The 17,395-nt window shown below is 29.1% G+C and overlaps 1 protein-coding gene across 1 annotated transcript in view; it reads right to left on the reverse strand.

Moving 5' to 3' along the window:
* Nucleotides 1–17,395, reverse strand: part of LOC142329197 (neural-cadherin-like) — a 238,817-nt gene that overhangs the window by 191,481 nt on the left and 29,941 nt on the right. The window lies entirely within an intron of this gene.

A 17,395-nucleotide genomic window follows, 5' to 3' on the forward strand; every position in this document is an offset into this window, starting at 1 on the left:
AGTAATAAGAGAAATTATTTTGAAAAAAAATTTAATTAAAAGACACAAGTATATATATATTTTTTTATATAATTTATAACAAACATAATTTTTACAGCTTTATTACTGGTATTTTAAATAAAAAATCAATTTAAATTATTCTCAAAATTCATAGTTCTATATTATTAGTTAGTCAATAGTTCGTTCACTAACAGTTGTGTGGGATTTACGTAAATGAAACTGATCACGAACGGCTGATAAAAATAACTTAATGATTATTACTTAAGCGAGAACTGTATAAATTGTTGCACATATTATTCCTGAAGTAATACTTTCAGTAAAAAAATTTCGTCTTATATACTATTATCATTGTAATTAAATGTATATATTTTTTAATTACAACCAAAAAACTAACAAAAGCCGCTTTTAGAAATTCTTTTATCTTCCCGTACGGGATTTTCTAGGTTTAGTTATTTATTACCGTTTTAAATGCTAAATTATTTAAAATTAGATGTAAATACTTTATTATTTTTAGGTGATTCAATTGAGATAAAACGCTTTCAGCAAAAATGCAGAAAAATCTAATTCACTTCGTACAAATGAAGAATTACTGTATTTTTAACCATTCGATAAAGTTTATCTTGTATTTTGTGTCAGGTCGTCAAGTATATTTTTTTTATGGCTTTAAACACATCACTAAAATATCTTTTCCCTTAAAAATTTACGAGTTTTCTTCTTTCTGAGAATAAACTCTAGAACAAATTTTTACAAAAAACAGTTGAAGTTTAATGCACCCCAAATGTTTTTAAAAACATCTTATATTTAGATAAAATAATTTACAAAATATTAAAAGAAAAATTATGAATTCAAAATTTACGATTTGTAGTAGAATATTATTATTATTATTATATTTTTTTTAAATAAATTAATTTCACTAATTTATGTCATAAAAGAGAAAAAGAAAAGAATTAAATTTTAAATACAAATGTAAATAAAATTTTTAAAGATGAATTATTATAAATAACAAAAATTTTAAATTCATAATTTTATAGCAGTGAGTTTCTGTATAATTCTTATTTGCCGTTTAAAATTAATTTCTTTTTAATTTATCTAATGTTCAGAAAAATAGTTGCGAGAGTATTTAACCTCAACTCCTTGTTTTTTGTAGCGATATTAACTGTTCTACAGTTTACTCTTAGAAAGACAAAACATACGAAGATTTTTATCTTCTTTGTCAAATAACAAAGTTATTTTCTTTTCTAAAATAAAACGTATTTTAAAATGATGATGAATTTACCTCAAATTTTATATTATTTAAATCATTAGAATTATAACTATTTAATTAAAGCAAATTGAAATCTAAATAAAATAATGGATACTTAAGATGAAGATTTATCTGAAGATTTAGATGAAATTATCTACGTAAGTAAGATTATGAACTAAAATGTAGGTCTACTAATTCGTTTAATGGTTCATACAGTCATGATTATGATTACCTAAGAAAATAAACATTATGAATGCCTAAGAAAATGGAACCATAAGTGTAAATTAAAAATTTCTATATCGGTCTGTTAACATTTGAAGAAACTTAAATTTGATTTTTTTTTCAAAGATTCTGGTAAAAATTGAGGATCGTTTTTTTAAAATGATAAAAAATGAACATAAAATATAAGTAATTTTTTTATTTTTATTACACTCAACAGAGAATGGTTAGTTAGTTTCATAATGTATTTATTCTGCAGGGTTATATTAAAGTATGGAGATGACTTCATATTTCAAAACTTAGGTATACTAGGAGGTAGAAACAAGTACGGATCTAAATTGTTAAAAAATTACCACTTATGGTGTATTTTGAAATTCCTGTTCACCATCCTCGTTTTTTTCTGTTTAGCCTCAGGAACTATCGTAATATGTTCACATAGAATACAGAGTGTCCCATATAAAACGCAACCCATCAATCACTCATCCATGAAATTTCAAGAGTCAAGCTTACTCCTCTACTCGTTACTTACATGGACTCGTCCAACATCTGAACATCGCGGCGACGCAGTAGAACACTACCGATAGTAACAACAATGCAATCATAACGTTCAGTGTATTGCTAGAGACAAGATGGTGTTTTCGCTAGATGAACGTGTTTTGATTGTTGAGTTGTACTTCAGTACGAAATCAGCGGTTGCAGTGCAAGATTTGTTTCGCCATAAATACCCAGATAAACCAGCTCCTAACAAAACATCAATATTAAAGTTAGTTGCAAAATTTAGAGAGACTGGTTCTGTTAATAACAAGGAACACAAAAGGTCTGCGTCAGTGTTGAATACACAGATATAGTCACTGAAATCAAAGACCGATTACTCGCCTCGGTTGTCAACGGTTCCGTCGATTTCTGCGCGAGGGAATTAATGTTATGGATTCGTTATTTTTCACAGATGAAGCACGGTTTCCTTTGGATGGCTACGTAAACAGCCAAAACAGTAGAATTTGGAGTGCTGAAAATCCCCACGTTTATCACGAAAAAAAATTACACCCGCAGAAGTTCGGGCGTGTGGTGCGCGATATCGCGGAAGAAAATAATCGGTCCTATTTTTTTCGAGTGAACCATTAATGCAGAATAATATCAGGATATTTTATTTCAGTTCATTGCACTCTTGGAAGAGGAAGACAGACAGTGCTGGCTACAACATGACGGTGCGACATCGCACTACGCAGGTTCAACTTCTGATTTCGTTGAGGAATTCTTTGGTAATCGTTTTATCGGTCGAGGCTTGTGGCCACCAAGATCTCCAGATTTTACTGCGGCAGATTTTTTTCTATGGGGTTACCTCAAAGAAAAAGCCTACTGCAACAAACCACGAACACTTGAACAATTGAAAGTCAATATTGAACAAGCTGTAATTAATATCCAGCCACAAACTTTGAAAAAAGTTGCAAGAAACGCTGTGAAAAGAATTGAAGCTTGTATTCAAGAAGATGGCGGCCACTTCCAACATTTACTCTAAATGTAAGGTAATGGATGGTAACAATAAAAATTACATTTACATTTACACATGCCTTTTTATTATTTAAATACCTACCAATATAAGGGTGGATTGCGTTTTATATGGGACACTCTGTATTACTTCAGAGGATGAATGGGGATGATATGAATGATGTGAATGAAGTTTAATCTTATATAGTCTCATGTCAACCACTTCTGAGAAGTGTGGTTAATTGTAACCTAACTACCAAAGAACACCGGTATCCACGATCTAGTGTTCAAATCTGTATAAAAGCACTACCTTTACTAGGATTTGATCCTTAGAACTCTGGACTTCGAAATCAGCTGATTTGTGATGACGAGCTAACCACTAGACCAGCCCGGTGGGTTGTTCACCATCTTGGATCCGCAAAACTGAATTACACACTTTTTTTAAACAGGGAGGCGGACTTGTGATACATGATTTTAATGTAAAATTTAATGAGAAAAACTATAAAAACTGATATAAAACTATAAAATGTTGAAAAAACGGAAAAATCGCGGTAATAATAAAACAAGGTAAATCGTCCCGTAGTAATTTTTTATTTATTTTTAATTACTTTCAAAATTATATCCAGTAACAAACATTAAACAATTAATGTTGGAAGTAATGGGCCAAATACTAATAATAATAACACTAAATAACTTGTAATTTGCAATATTACTAATTAAATGGCTAGGTCATTTGATACTATTTAATTATCACAATATTTAATTTTAAAATTTAGTTTTTCGGTCCTTCTAAATTACCTAACACAATAAATTTTGGGAGCATACCATTCTACAAGATATATGCAAGATTCTTTACTCTATTCAAAACGTGGAAACCTTAAGTAATATTCGATTATAACTTGTGTCATATTTGATGGTATACACTCAGATTCGTTAATTACATGCCTTTCATGTAGTCAATATTTACAGGCATTGTTTTGTATACATTTTTTTAATGTAATTTTTTCTGATGTGTATCCACTGTTTAGTATTTAAATCCGTATAAAAAAAAAAATTGACTTCAAAAATCAGCTGACAAAACAACTAATCTGCAACTACGAGTTAATCAACAAACTAGCCCGGTGAGTTTGTACACTTTGAATTTCAATTCTTTAAAAAATTAAATTATCTTAATATTAAATAATCTTCCTGTTTAAAAAAAAATATATACAATGTGGGGAATTCAAGATGGTGGACAAAAGTTTAAATACACCATAAAGTAGTAATTTTGTAACTATGCAGTTCCGCACTTGTTCTACCTCCTAGTTTCCCTCAGTTTTGAAATATGAAGCCGTTTCCATATTTTAACATCAGCCTGCATTTTAGTACGATTTATAAAAAATATATATGTACAGTTACACACACACACACAAAATTCTGCTTTTTTTAATATTATAGTGCAACTCAGTAAAGAAATAATATAATGTTGATATTTATGTGTTAAACCTTTTTATTTAAATGTTAATATTAACATATTTACAATAACAAATTTTATCAATAAAATTATGGGGTAAAGGAAATTTCATCCAATACTTACAACCACTTGGGCTTTCAGATGACAGGTCTAACATTATACAGAGATAGGAATGAGTGTATTTCTAATGTAAAGTCGGCTAAAATAGATTTATAACCTGTCGAACTGTCATGAACATACAGTTGTAACAAAAATACATCTATTCACACTAAAAAAAAAACTTCATTCAAAAAATCATAAAAAGTATGGTAAAAACAATAAATAAATAAATAAATAAATAAAAATTTATCTTAAAATTTTCAACTGGATTACCGTTTCGTATATAAACTGAATAAATATTCTTTGAATATTTTCTAGAAGTTGATAAAATGATTTTAAATGATTATTTAAAGCAGTCATGAAGTCATGTATATTCTAATTAACATTTAAAGTTTATGAATATGTTTACTTTATTATAAACCAAGCTTGACTTAATAATAAAATTATATTTTTTATTAAATCTATAGTACAAATTTCATTAGTGTTGTTCCTTTCGTATTTACTTTAACTTGAGAAAAAAAATACAATACCATTCATTATTAAGTTGTGTATTTCTGTCATTTTGCACGACATAGATACTTTTACTGAACCGTCCAAGAAAAGAGATGAGTGTCTTTAAAAAACTCCTCTGACAGTCAAAATGAAAACAATCTTCTTTTCCAACAAAAATAAGAATAAAGACCATTAATAAAATAAGTAGAAAGTATAAAAAAAGTTTTGTTACAGTTGTATATTATTTACTTCTTAAATATAAAAACAATTAAACTTATTAAATTTTTTTCCTACGGGTCCTACGGTAAACGTGTCTCCTCATCTCCTAGACCGATTTAAAAAAATCCTTTTCGGCACGCCGGAAGACGGAGATAGATTTCACTGGTGCTAAATATAGGATAAAAAAAAGTCCACCTTAAAGTTAAAAAAATTTCAAATTTACTCAATACGAAAATCGTTGCATGTGCAAAACGTTTCACATGTTCAGCGTACGACAAGCCCCATCTTCTTACAATTCCAGCAACATTTTGGTCATCCGTTGCCGTAAGGATTATTCATATCAAAAATTGTTTCAGACAAGAGTTTTACGTTAAATTTAGAAGACTAACAATCACTTTAAATCGATTCGATCATGCGCCGATTAAGGAAAGTATGTTTGTTTTTGTCTTCGAAACTTCATTTTTCCCTCCCCTCTGGGCCAGTGATTAGTGATATCAAAAACTTTACTCAGATAAGTTTTAGGCCCTTATCCAAAAAATAGTAGGAACTTTAAACGATTCGATATTTTACTTATTGTGAAAGTTATAGCGATATTTTTTTTTCGAAATTGCCCCTCCCCATTTCCATCCTCATGGTTCGATTTTGCCCAATAACGAATTCAACCGAGATTTTGAAATGTTATATTTTATGTATCAATTTGAAAGTGATTGGCGCAAAATTACGGCAGTTATCGTGTCCACAAAAAACTGAAATATATATACAAAATTTGAACTGACGGTGGTTTTGCGGTCTAGGGGCTATGACGCGAAGATATGTCGAAATTTTCCGGAAGTCTAATCATGGTACCCATTACAATAGGTAGCTCTGTTATGAAATCTACCTAAAAATTAAATGGGATCAACGACTCTTCGTACAACACACAAAATTTCATAAAAATCAGTTATTCTATGTTGAAAATAACAAGCAAAACGATAACTGAGAGGGTGAGAAAAGGTTAATTATTCCCTCTAAGTGAAATTACTCAAATACATAACCATACTGATATAGTAATATAATGGAATTATCCAATTAATACAAAAATGTAACTAAGGATCAGAAATGCCAAAAAAAGAAAAACTCTTGCGAGGTTCTGCGCGAAAAGACTGACTTCGTTAATTTAATTTGGTTTTAATATTTTAATATATATATATATTTTTTTTTGGTTTAATACTGGTAACAATACATACCCCAGAAAAAAGGAAATTTCAACTTGCAGCATTGTAACGAACCACGCTTCTACCTTAATCTGCTAATTTTTTCGACCTTAAATTGATCGTAATTCCAGAAAGACGCAACCAATTTTCATCAAATTTTTACATGCTATTTCAACATATAAAGATTCACTATTTCAACATATAAAGATTTGAATGAAATAGATGCAGACGTTTTGGAGATTTATGTGCAATAAAGTTTTATACATTGGACTACACATATACAAAGTGTCCAACAAAGAAAGAAAGGAACTTTCAGGAAACGTTCTACTAATAAATATAATGAAAAAAGTATATATAAACATAATTCTGGAAACACTTTATTTTCGAGTTACGGCTAGCGAAAGTTTTCGCCCAGATTTCAGCTGTTCTAATAAAATGAAGCCATACTGTAAATTTTGAAACCCAAATTAAGGAGTAAAGCTGGTGATTTATTAAGTAATTAGAGCTAGGAAATAGGATAAAACAGGTTCAAGAACGGTAATCCAGAAGTTTTTAAGACATTCAATGTAAAACAAAAAATTTGGTGTCATAAAACAATTTTTTTTAGGTTTGTAGTACAAGAACTTTGTTACATGACTAATACATGTTTAATATTTAGTAAAAAAACTTAAAGAGAATCTAATTCTGAGCTAAATAAAGTAAACACACCCAACAAAAATTAAATAAAAACTTTCAAAAATCGCTTTTTATTGATACAAAACAGACGAAAATAGGCAGAAAATCGTATTGTTCTTTCAGTACCTAATAAACATTCTTTATAAAAAAAAAACTGCAAATTTTATAAAATAATTTAAAAAGAAATACAAAATTTATAATACAGTAATTTAGCTGTGTATATACATTAATTTGCTCAAATAAAACGAGATAATTACGTAAAAAACTAAATTGGAATCTATGTTACTTTAGAAATATTTAAAAAAATGTTATTGTATAGGCTGGCAATACCAGCAGCTGGTCAACAATAAAAATTGTGTACTTCGTCTGAATCTGTTGTCAAAAATTATCATACAGATACAGCAATTATAGTGTAATCATATTAGTTAATTATAAAAATATTCGTAGAGTAAAAATGCGATTTCAATTTGCTAACAAGGAATATGCCGAAATAACTTTTGTTTATGAATTTTGTAACGGAAATAATGAAGGAGTTCGACGCGAATATCAGGAAAGATTTCCTAGAAGGCAGATTCCAAATACAAAAACATTCTCTTCGGTGAATGAGCATTTACGAACGAAAGGGTCATTTCCAACGTGTTCGTTTTCTGTTGAACGCCAAGAAAATCATTGTTTTATTGATGAAAATAGTATAATTCAGCATATTCAGCGTAGACCAGGCACTAGTACAAGGCGAATTTCATATCACACTGGTTTGTTAAAAAACAAAGTGTGACGCATCTTACGGAAAGAAAATTTTATCCTTTCCGGCTGTAAAATTCCTAAATTTGCGGCCAACAGATTACCCCCAGCGGTTAAACCTCTTTCACTGCATCATAGACAACGCTAATAAAACAAATAATCGAATGCAAAACAAATTAATTGCATATAAATATATAAGGAAACTCCAATTTAAGTGAATGGTATTTTTGTATTCCTCATACCTTAAAACGTTAAGAAGCCATTTTCAATTCCCCCCCACCACTAAAACCATGCGACTGAAAGTAATACCGTACTTTCTTCAAAATTCAGTAAAAAAAGTTTTTTGGCCACACCTATTTATGTAGGTTTGAATAATACTAAACACTATCAGAAAGTTTCTTAGCTACCTAAGCGGCATTAAATTAAGTGAAAAAATGACCAACCCTCTCAGTAAAATTTTCAGATATGGAACTCGTTCCAAATCTCCCTCTTTCCTAGATCAATTATCATAAAAATTAAATGGTAATAATGCCCCTATATACAAAAATCATCGTGGCGAATTTCATCCAGTCTGGAAATATCAAGCGAGAAACAAGCTAACGAATATTCATACATCCTTCTGGAATTTTTCAATACTAAATCTGGTCGTGCGGCGATCACCTTCCATATGAACTGCCTGAATGTTTTTATCATTGACTGGTCCGCGGACAACATTTGTGACTTTCATTCTCCACTGCAACTCGGCTACTTCGAAATTTTTTAGCCGAACCAAACACTTGAGTTTTTGACACCTTTGAGGTAAGAAATCGGTTTATAATTCGTTGCACAACGAACGACGGTACCTTGTGCTCAGACATTCTGCTACTGAGAATGGAACGTGATCTTCGGGCATGGCTGGCTGGTTGCTTCCTTTCACAAATATAGAAGTACTCGCAGCATGACAAAATTCCGAATTATATTAGAATGATCTTTACATTTTTCAACAAAAAAGTAAAAATGACTTGAAATTTGCGAAAAGTTTATTTATCCCTGTACTTGGGTACCATGTTCTGAGACATCGTAAACTTCAATTAAATTACCAACTTACTATAAAATGAATTTTGCTTTATATGAGCAAACATATTAAGGTTGTGTGTTATCTATTCCCCATAGATGTTTCCAAGGTTAAGAGTTAAAGTCAAGAGAAAATGTATTTCTGTTGAAGAAATACAAATAGTTTCTGTTGGAAACTATATAGAAAAATAAGATAATTTATTTGCTATTTTATTTAATACCAATAATGCTACGTAAATTAATTCCGGTTTTTATTTGAATGACTCGAATCTTCTGCTTTTTTATAATTAGATAAAATATAAATAAAACTATGTACAAAGTGTGCAAGAATATTAAATAAATATATACAAATAACATCGAGCATGAGACACAGTTCAATCCAACTTCAAACTTATTGTTGGAATGGATTATCAATCCAACTTAACATCACAATTTAGATATTGAATTATTAATACATACGTCCAGTAATCGTCAACTTCAACAATGGAAACAGGTCAATGTATAAAAGACTTAATCTGTAATTTCAGTCTACCACATCAAGAATTTCACTTAATATATATCAAAGTGAGAAGCGTTGATCTTAATGGAATGAATTCCATATAGTATAATAAATATTTTATCACAGTACTCAGGTAAATATTCTACCTCATTTGAATAACAAATGTTACATTTTAAATAGTATTAATTTGACTAATTATGTAATATAAATATTTTGTTTTTTATTACATTTACCACAAACCCCTTACAAACATATAAAAATAATTTTTTTTAATAAACCTCAAGCGCATAGTATTCCTCTTAAACCATTTAGAAAATGAATTTACAAAATGCATTTACGAACTTCACAAAATAAAAATCGCACAAAAAACAAACAAAACATTTTAAATTTCGAATTTTTAAAGTCGACTCCAAATCAGGAATTAATTTATGAATTACGAATTTTTAAAATTCGAAATTTAACATTTAATTCAGAGTTTATTCTTTTCTTTTAAAGGTGTTTTTTTAAATATTTTTTTGTTATATTTTATTTTCTCATGTAAAACACGTTAAAATAAAATATATTTCTCGCATGAAAACTAGATTTTTGTACCAGATGAAAAGACTAAAGAAAAAAATTATTGATTTAAAAAAAATGCAGAAAATTATGACAAAGAAACTATTACTGACAATACTTTCTAGAATGTGTAATGTGTATATTACGTTTAACCTTACAACTTATTTTCTTGAATTTTTTATATGAAAGTTCTTTGAATATAGAATGATATCAGATCATATACCATTACTTTATCACAATCTAATATTAAGAAAATTATGATGACATAAAAAAAAAATTCAGATCAGCTGAAAAGTAATTTTGTTTAAAGATTTTAAACAAAACATCCTTCTGGAATTAAAAAAAATTAATTAAAAATTTATTTTGGTTAAAAAAAAATATAACGTGAATAAAACTGTAATTTTGTGAATAAAACGCTTGTTCACAGGTGGCAGGATAAAAGCGATCAGTCGACGAAAGGCAGATAGACCTACAGACTGATCCCGGAACTTCAGAGATCGCTGTGTCAAAAACATGGTAAACTAGGATACGAGTTGACCTAGTTCCTTACAGGTCACGGATGTTTCAAGGCAAACTTTTGCTCGCGGACGCTGAGACCCCCCACGGATTGCGATTACTGGGGGGAAATGGACACCGCGAAACATACGGTGTTCATGTGCGATCGGTTCATGCAGCATAGGGAAGCATGCGAGATAGAATTCAGGGTGCATATCTGAGAGAACATCATTGGAACTATGCTTTAGACCGAATAATTGTGGCAAGACTTATCCACCCACTGTGGTGGTTAAGATCACCCGAACCAAGTTAGCAGATGTCCACGGGTGAATAGCCATCTCTGAGTCTCCCTTGGGACACGTTTCCGGCCACGAAAGATCGAAGTAAAAAACAAAAAAAAAAATATATATATATATATATATATATATATAAATTTTAAAGCTACAATCTTGTTCTAGCTTGTTGTTTTTTGACAGATATTCTCATATTTTTGGACTCGGCTGACCCATGGATTACTTTAGTTTTGTTTTTATAATTTCTTTGAATGTAGAGGAATTTGATAAATAAAATTTCTTTAGACTGGTGAGAATAAAATTATTTCTATTATAGCATATGTTAAAACATTTTTAAAATTAAAATCATAATATGAGACCATTAACATTTTTTGTTTTGTTTTTATACTAATCGCCGGCTGAAATAATTGATTGAGTATAAATAATATTTTTTAGTAATTTTATTTTTTACATATATATTTATATATATATATATATTCAGACGGAAGAAGATATTCAAACAAAATAATATACGTTATTTTATGAATTTCATATTGTTTATACATAAATACTAACTCCTGAAGTCTGTACAACGCTTCTCCTAATATACAATACAATGCATTGGAAAACGGCCAGGATATTATGTTAGTAATGATGCAGGGTTTATTTCATAGGAAGTCATTTATACTAGAGGAAGAAGGGGTTATAAGTGGTTTTGGTAAAGGTTGAGAATGTCTGTCTTCTACAAGATGGATTACCGTGAAAACAAATGTACATATTTTGCATACGAAATTATATTATTAATAGTTCAATTTAAATGTCATATGTTTTCAACGAAACGGAAATATTATTACATTCAAATAAATTACAATTTAGTGACATATATTTATAATTTAAAAAAAAAAGAAATGTCTGATATAAATAGATATTTCGTTTAAATCTTCCCAATGGTGGTTAAATAATCAATTTAAAATGTTAAGATTATTTCAAACAAAAAACAAGATAAGCAATTTGAAAATATAAAAAAATCAAGTTTTTATATTTAAAACTAGCAGACCCGGCAATGCTTCGCTATTGATAGATTTAAGTTATTTATGTGTGTGTATATATATATATATATATATATATAAATTAAATGAACATAATTGAAAGTTTGATAAAACATTAACAAAATGAACATTACGGTACTTCACAAAATTTAACCTTTCCCTTTTTCCTTTTACCCTTTCACCTTTTCCCTTTCTCCCTTTTCCTTTTCCCCCTTTCCCCATTCTCATTTTTATCGTATTCCCTTATCACTTCCTCTTTTCCGTTTTCCCTACATCCCCTTTCCCTTACCCCATTTCTATTTCCCCTTTTCATTTTCCCGATATCCCTTTTACTTTCCCTTTTCCATTTCCTTTTTCCGTTTTTCTTTTTTCCATTTTCCCCTTCTTCCTTTTTACGTTTTTCGATTTTTCCCTGATTCCCTTTTCCAATTTTTCCCTTTCTCCCTTTGTCCCCGCGCGAAGAACGGGCCAATAATATTTTAGTCTATAGCTGACACACATTTGGGAAACATTGAAGTGGAATCTAAAATATTTAGTACAGTGTGGTTGCTTTTACGTCCAACAGATAGCACTGTATTTAAAAAAAAAGGCTGTTTTTACTTGTCATAGGTGTGACATCTTAGGTATATAAATAGTAGGTATATAAAAACGCGCGCGTTTTCGGATGCAACGATGTGTCAAAATTTCAATGCAATCGGTGAAAAACTTTCGGAGATTTAACGTTATGAACAAACGAACATTTACATTTTTATTTATATAGATGTAAAAAAATTTCTAACAAATCAGCTGTCTCTGATAATGAGATAAACTTCTTGGTTTGAGAATATACAATTTCCAAAGAAAAGTTATTATAGAAAATTCCGAGCAGTATTATTTTTTTCTTTGTAAAATTAAATTTTTAATTTATTTTGAAAAAGAAAACAAAAATGTTTTTCATCAAGAAAACAGTATAGAAGTTTAAAATAAAATAAAAAAATACAAATTAGAAAGACTCTGCTAGATTTTATGCAGGTCAATACTTAAAATATCTTTACCAATTTATCAGAAAATTTTCACCCAGTTAAAACGAAAGGTAATCAAAACAAAAACCTTATAAAACTCTTAATACTAAAATTAATTCTAGAGAAAAATATAAAACATAGTTATTTTTTTATCTTCAGTTATTCGATTCGTTAATACATTTTTTTAAATTTTATTTCCTGATAATCCATTCATCATACAAGTAAAAACCGTTCAGTTTTATGAACTGTAATTTTTTTTTTCTAATATTTTCATTGAGTACAATTCTTTATATAAATTAATTGACCAGTGGTACATGAATTCACGGTCAAAAGATTTTCCTTTCAGCTTCAGTTGACAACATTTTAAAAAAAAATTCGTCTTATAAATGTTTTTCATTCACTTTTCAATACTAGTTCAATTTTTAACATTATCCTGGAATAACACATTTCAAAAGCTTTATTATTTCTCTATTCTGGTCGCTTGTATTGAATTTGTATTTTTTTTTCTTAGAAAATATTATTCACTACATAAATATTTTAATGATAAATTTCTTTTAAATTTCTAAATCAATTGATTTATTGCTAGTAAATATTTATCTTATTTTAAACTTTAAATGTAACTATGTATCTAAATAAAAGCGCGCAATGTCAATGTTTCACAAACTTTTCTGCGTGATGTTTACAGGGAAAGCTTATTTCAAAGCACATAAGGCCACCGATATCCCCAGATCTTACATCTACAGATTTTTATTTATGAAGAAAAACAAAGGATCTCTTACAAGCACAATCCTTATATCCTGGAAGGATTGAAAAAATAACATAACTGAATTTGCAAATGCTGTTACTCCTTTATTGCTTCAGCGTATATTAAAAAAAAAAAAATGAAACGTGTTAAGGCATATCTGGAGGTAAATGTTGGTCATATTTGAACATTTTTGTAAATAAAATTTCATTCCAGTAATTATTATTCCCTTTTTTAACATTGTTATTTGAATATAATAAATAAAATATTTGTAAACATCTGTGCACTATATCATTTAAGACGACTGCTACTGAAAGATTATGCACTATTATTGTACTAAGCATTTTTAGATGTAATTAAAAACAAGTAATTTTAAATAAATTAATAACAAAAAGAGGAAAGGAAAGAGTTACAAAATATTTGTATAAATAAAACCAGCTGGTTACAATTATATATTAACTACTAAGAAACAGCTTTCTATTGCATATATGAGAGGTATTTGAAGGCTAAAAGAAATGGGGTTTTACGTAGTTAAAAACAATCTGCATTACGATGGGTTTTCAATTTTTTCCGCCATCAGATCCGCCATATTGAATCAAACTTAATTGTTTTAAGTAGGAAAGTGAACATATGACATGATTTCGATTTAAAATTTTACAAGAAAAACAATGTTGAACCCGTTTTTCTGTTAATTCCTTCCGTATTGAGTTATAAGCATTCAAAATTGCAACGACGGAAAAATCGCGTTAACAATAAAACGAGATAAAACGCGCTGAATGGACAATCTTAATGCATTTATAATTCAAACAATATTGAACTCTAAACAGTGCTATAATATTGATAATAATAAATAATAACTAATAATTAACAACACAACAACAAATTAAACGGCTATATCAACCGATATTATTTTCTAAATAAAATTAACTTCCAGTGTTAATATCAGCAGATATTTGTTACTTATAAGATATTAATTTACAACAATGCAATTTGTATTACTTGAAACAATGCAACTTATTAACTCCTCGTTTCACGTTTTTACTTCAACATACTTGCAATGGTAAAATTTGATAGTGCTAGTAAAAAATAATTTGTTGGCATAGCGGTTCAAATTTGTTTTTTTGGTGAAAGTTTTATTATTAGTTTCCTCGTTCATTTATTTATTAAAAATTAAATTTTCAAATAACAAGTTAAATTTAAAGCCTTCTTTAAGAGAAACCGAAAGAATAACTCTGTTAATGATTTTCGGGTATGGTGACAGAATTCGGCCTTTACAAGAGGTATGTGATTTATTTAATAACAAGTTTGCAAACAAAAAACCGATAAGTAAATCGACTGTGATCAAGACAGTACAGCGATTTCAAGAAACCGGTACTGTAAAGAATCGTCCTCACACCGGTAAACCGAAAACTGTCCCAACCGATGCAAAGTCATTTGATGTATTGTAGACCCTTGTTGAAGAGCACCATTCATCGATTCGGAAAGCTGTTGTCCAATATGATAACAGTTATTTTTCATTTCAAAAAATTGTTAAAACAAATAAATTTCACCCTTTTAAGCTAATCCTGATACAAAAACGTTTGAAAATGATTTTGACTGCCAAGTTGAGAATTGTGATATTGTAAAAATTAGACATAGATGCAAATTTTTCTAATTAAATAATATTTACTAATGTATCGATTTTTATATTAAGTAGTCATGTGAATAAGCAAAACTATCGATATTGAAGCGATAATAATCCCAGATGGATGTTGAAAGGTTAAACACAGCTACCTCAGAAATTGAACGTTTGGACGGGAATCGTCGATCATTGTATAGTAGGACCTTTTATTATATATGAAAATCTTACAGGAGATGCTTACTGCGACTTATCAGCCAATAGGATTTTACCAAATATCGGGGAAAATGTTGAAGAAGATTAAAATAATAACGTATGGTTTCAGCAAGATGGGGAACCACATAATTATTATCTGAGGAGGGCAAATTTTAAATGAACTGTTTCCAAATCGCTGGGTAGATCGTAGAGCAGACATAGAATGGCCGGTCAGGTCTCCAGACCTGTCTCCTCTGGATTACTATATTTGAAGGTACCTGAAACGTAATCTTTACAAAATAAAACCTGCTGACATTGACGAATTCAAAAGAAAAATAATTGACAAATCTGCTCGAGTCTCCACCAGACGTTATATAACAACGTTATATAAACGGTTATTACTTGAGGTTAACACACTTTATTGAAGTATGGTATACTTTCAAAATTTCTTTCTTTAGTAATTTACGATCGAAAACATTTATTTCAAATTTTAAAATAAATATTGTAATATTTAAAGTAAATAATTTCAGTTTATATAGCGTTTAACTTGTTGTATTGTTAATTATTTGTTAATATTTTTGGTTTTCAATATTGTAGCATTTTAAAAGTTCGCTATTGCTTGCATTATGAATGTAAAATGCAATAAAATTGTTCATGCAGCTCGTTTTACATTATTTTATTGTTAACATAATTTTTTCGTTGTTAAAAATTTGAATGCTTATAATTCAATAAGGAAGTCATTAATAGAAAACCGGGTTTCACAATTATCTTTCTTGTAAAATTTTAAACCAAAATTATGTGTCATATTTCCACCATCCTATTTAAAAAAAGGTGTTTCCCTACTTTAATGTCACCAGGTATATTTTTTATAATAGCTCTAACTACTTTTAACTTTTTAAAACTTTTATTAACTTAAAAAAATAAATCCGTAGTTATTTAGTTACTTATAAAGTAATTAAATTATCCGGTAAAACCCATTCACTTTTTAAAAGTCATGAAAAATATTCCAAATGATAAATTTAATAAATAATAATTTAATAAACAAAAAACTGTGTTTTTCTTACATTAGAGTTCTTAATTGTCACATAATAGTTGATTCATAGTTGTACAATAACTTGAACATTTATATAAAAAAAAAAAATCCACGGTTAATTTTTCAGTAAGCCTATTATTATGTAAGATTAGAACATGAATAAGTTACTTAATATTTTTACTGAAAAACTACTTGTATTTCATAGAATAACTTCGTTATTCTGCCTACTACAACAGGCAACAGTGATCTGTACCAGTCTATAGTACGAATGTTATGTTTTAAGTTGCATAAAATGGTAATAATAATATTAAAATAGTAACAGCTGATGATGTAGTAAAAGAGATTTTGAAGTAAGAAAATGAGTTAAAATAAAACAACGAGAGGAAATTGCAGAAAAAGAAATTCTTATTGGCTTGTTAATGGAAGGAAGTGTAACAAGAGAGTGATACTTCAACGGAAAAAAAAGAGGAGGGAGTCAAAATGAATAAGGAGAGGGAACGTCAGCTTGTTTACTTTCCTAAGAATGGTAGTTTGAGCCAAGTTTTCCTACTAAATGCACATTTTGAGTAAAGGGATAGAACTCTGTTTCCCCCAGTCTATCTTTCTCATTCCTTCCACTCCCTCTCTTCCTACTTCCTCAAACTTATTTCCTCCCATCTTTATCTTTATATACCGACTTTGAGAGCTTACCAAAACTTGCTCTTTCAGTTACAAGTAAAAGACGTTCTAATGCAGCTCTAACTGACACATCTTTCTATAAAGTTTAAATAAACAGCCGTATAAGTAAACTATAGTACGTAAGAGGACGCTTGTATTGGCTCCTGCAGCTAGTAACTGGAATGTGATAGTCACAAGATGGCATTGTATTAGTTCCTAAACTCCCATTAAGCTAAAACTACCACGAAACCACAATTTAATTGGTTATAGTATTAATATGTATTAATAATTAGAGAATATTGGTAAAATCCAGGGAATTTTCCAGTCAAGTAATATTAAATTAATGTATATTATGTATTTTGAACAATTTTATAAAGGAAAGTAGCTGGGACGTATCTCTGGCCAAA

Source organism: Lycorma delicatula, chromosome 8 (assembly GCF_047948215.1).
Source record: "Lycorma delicatula isolate Av1 chromosome 8, ASM4794821v1, whole genome shotgun sequence".
Classification (NCBI taxonomy): Eukaryota; Metazoa; Arthropoda; class Insecta; order Hemiptera; family Fulgoridae; genus Lycorma; species Lycorma delicatula.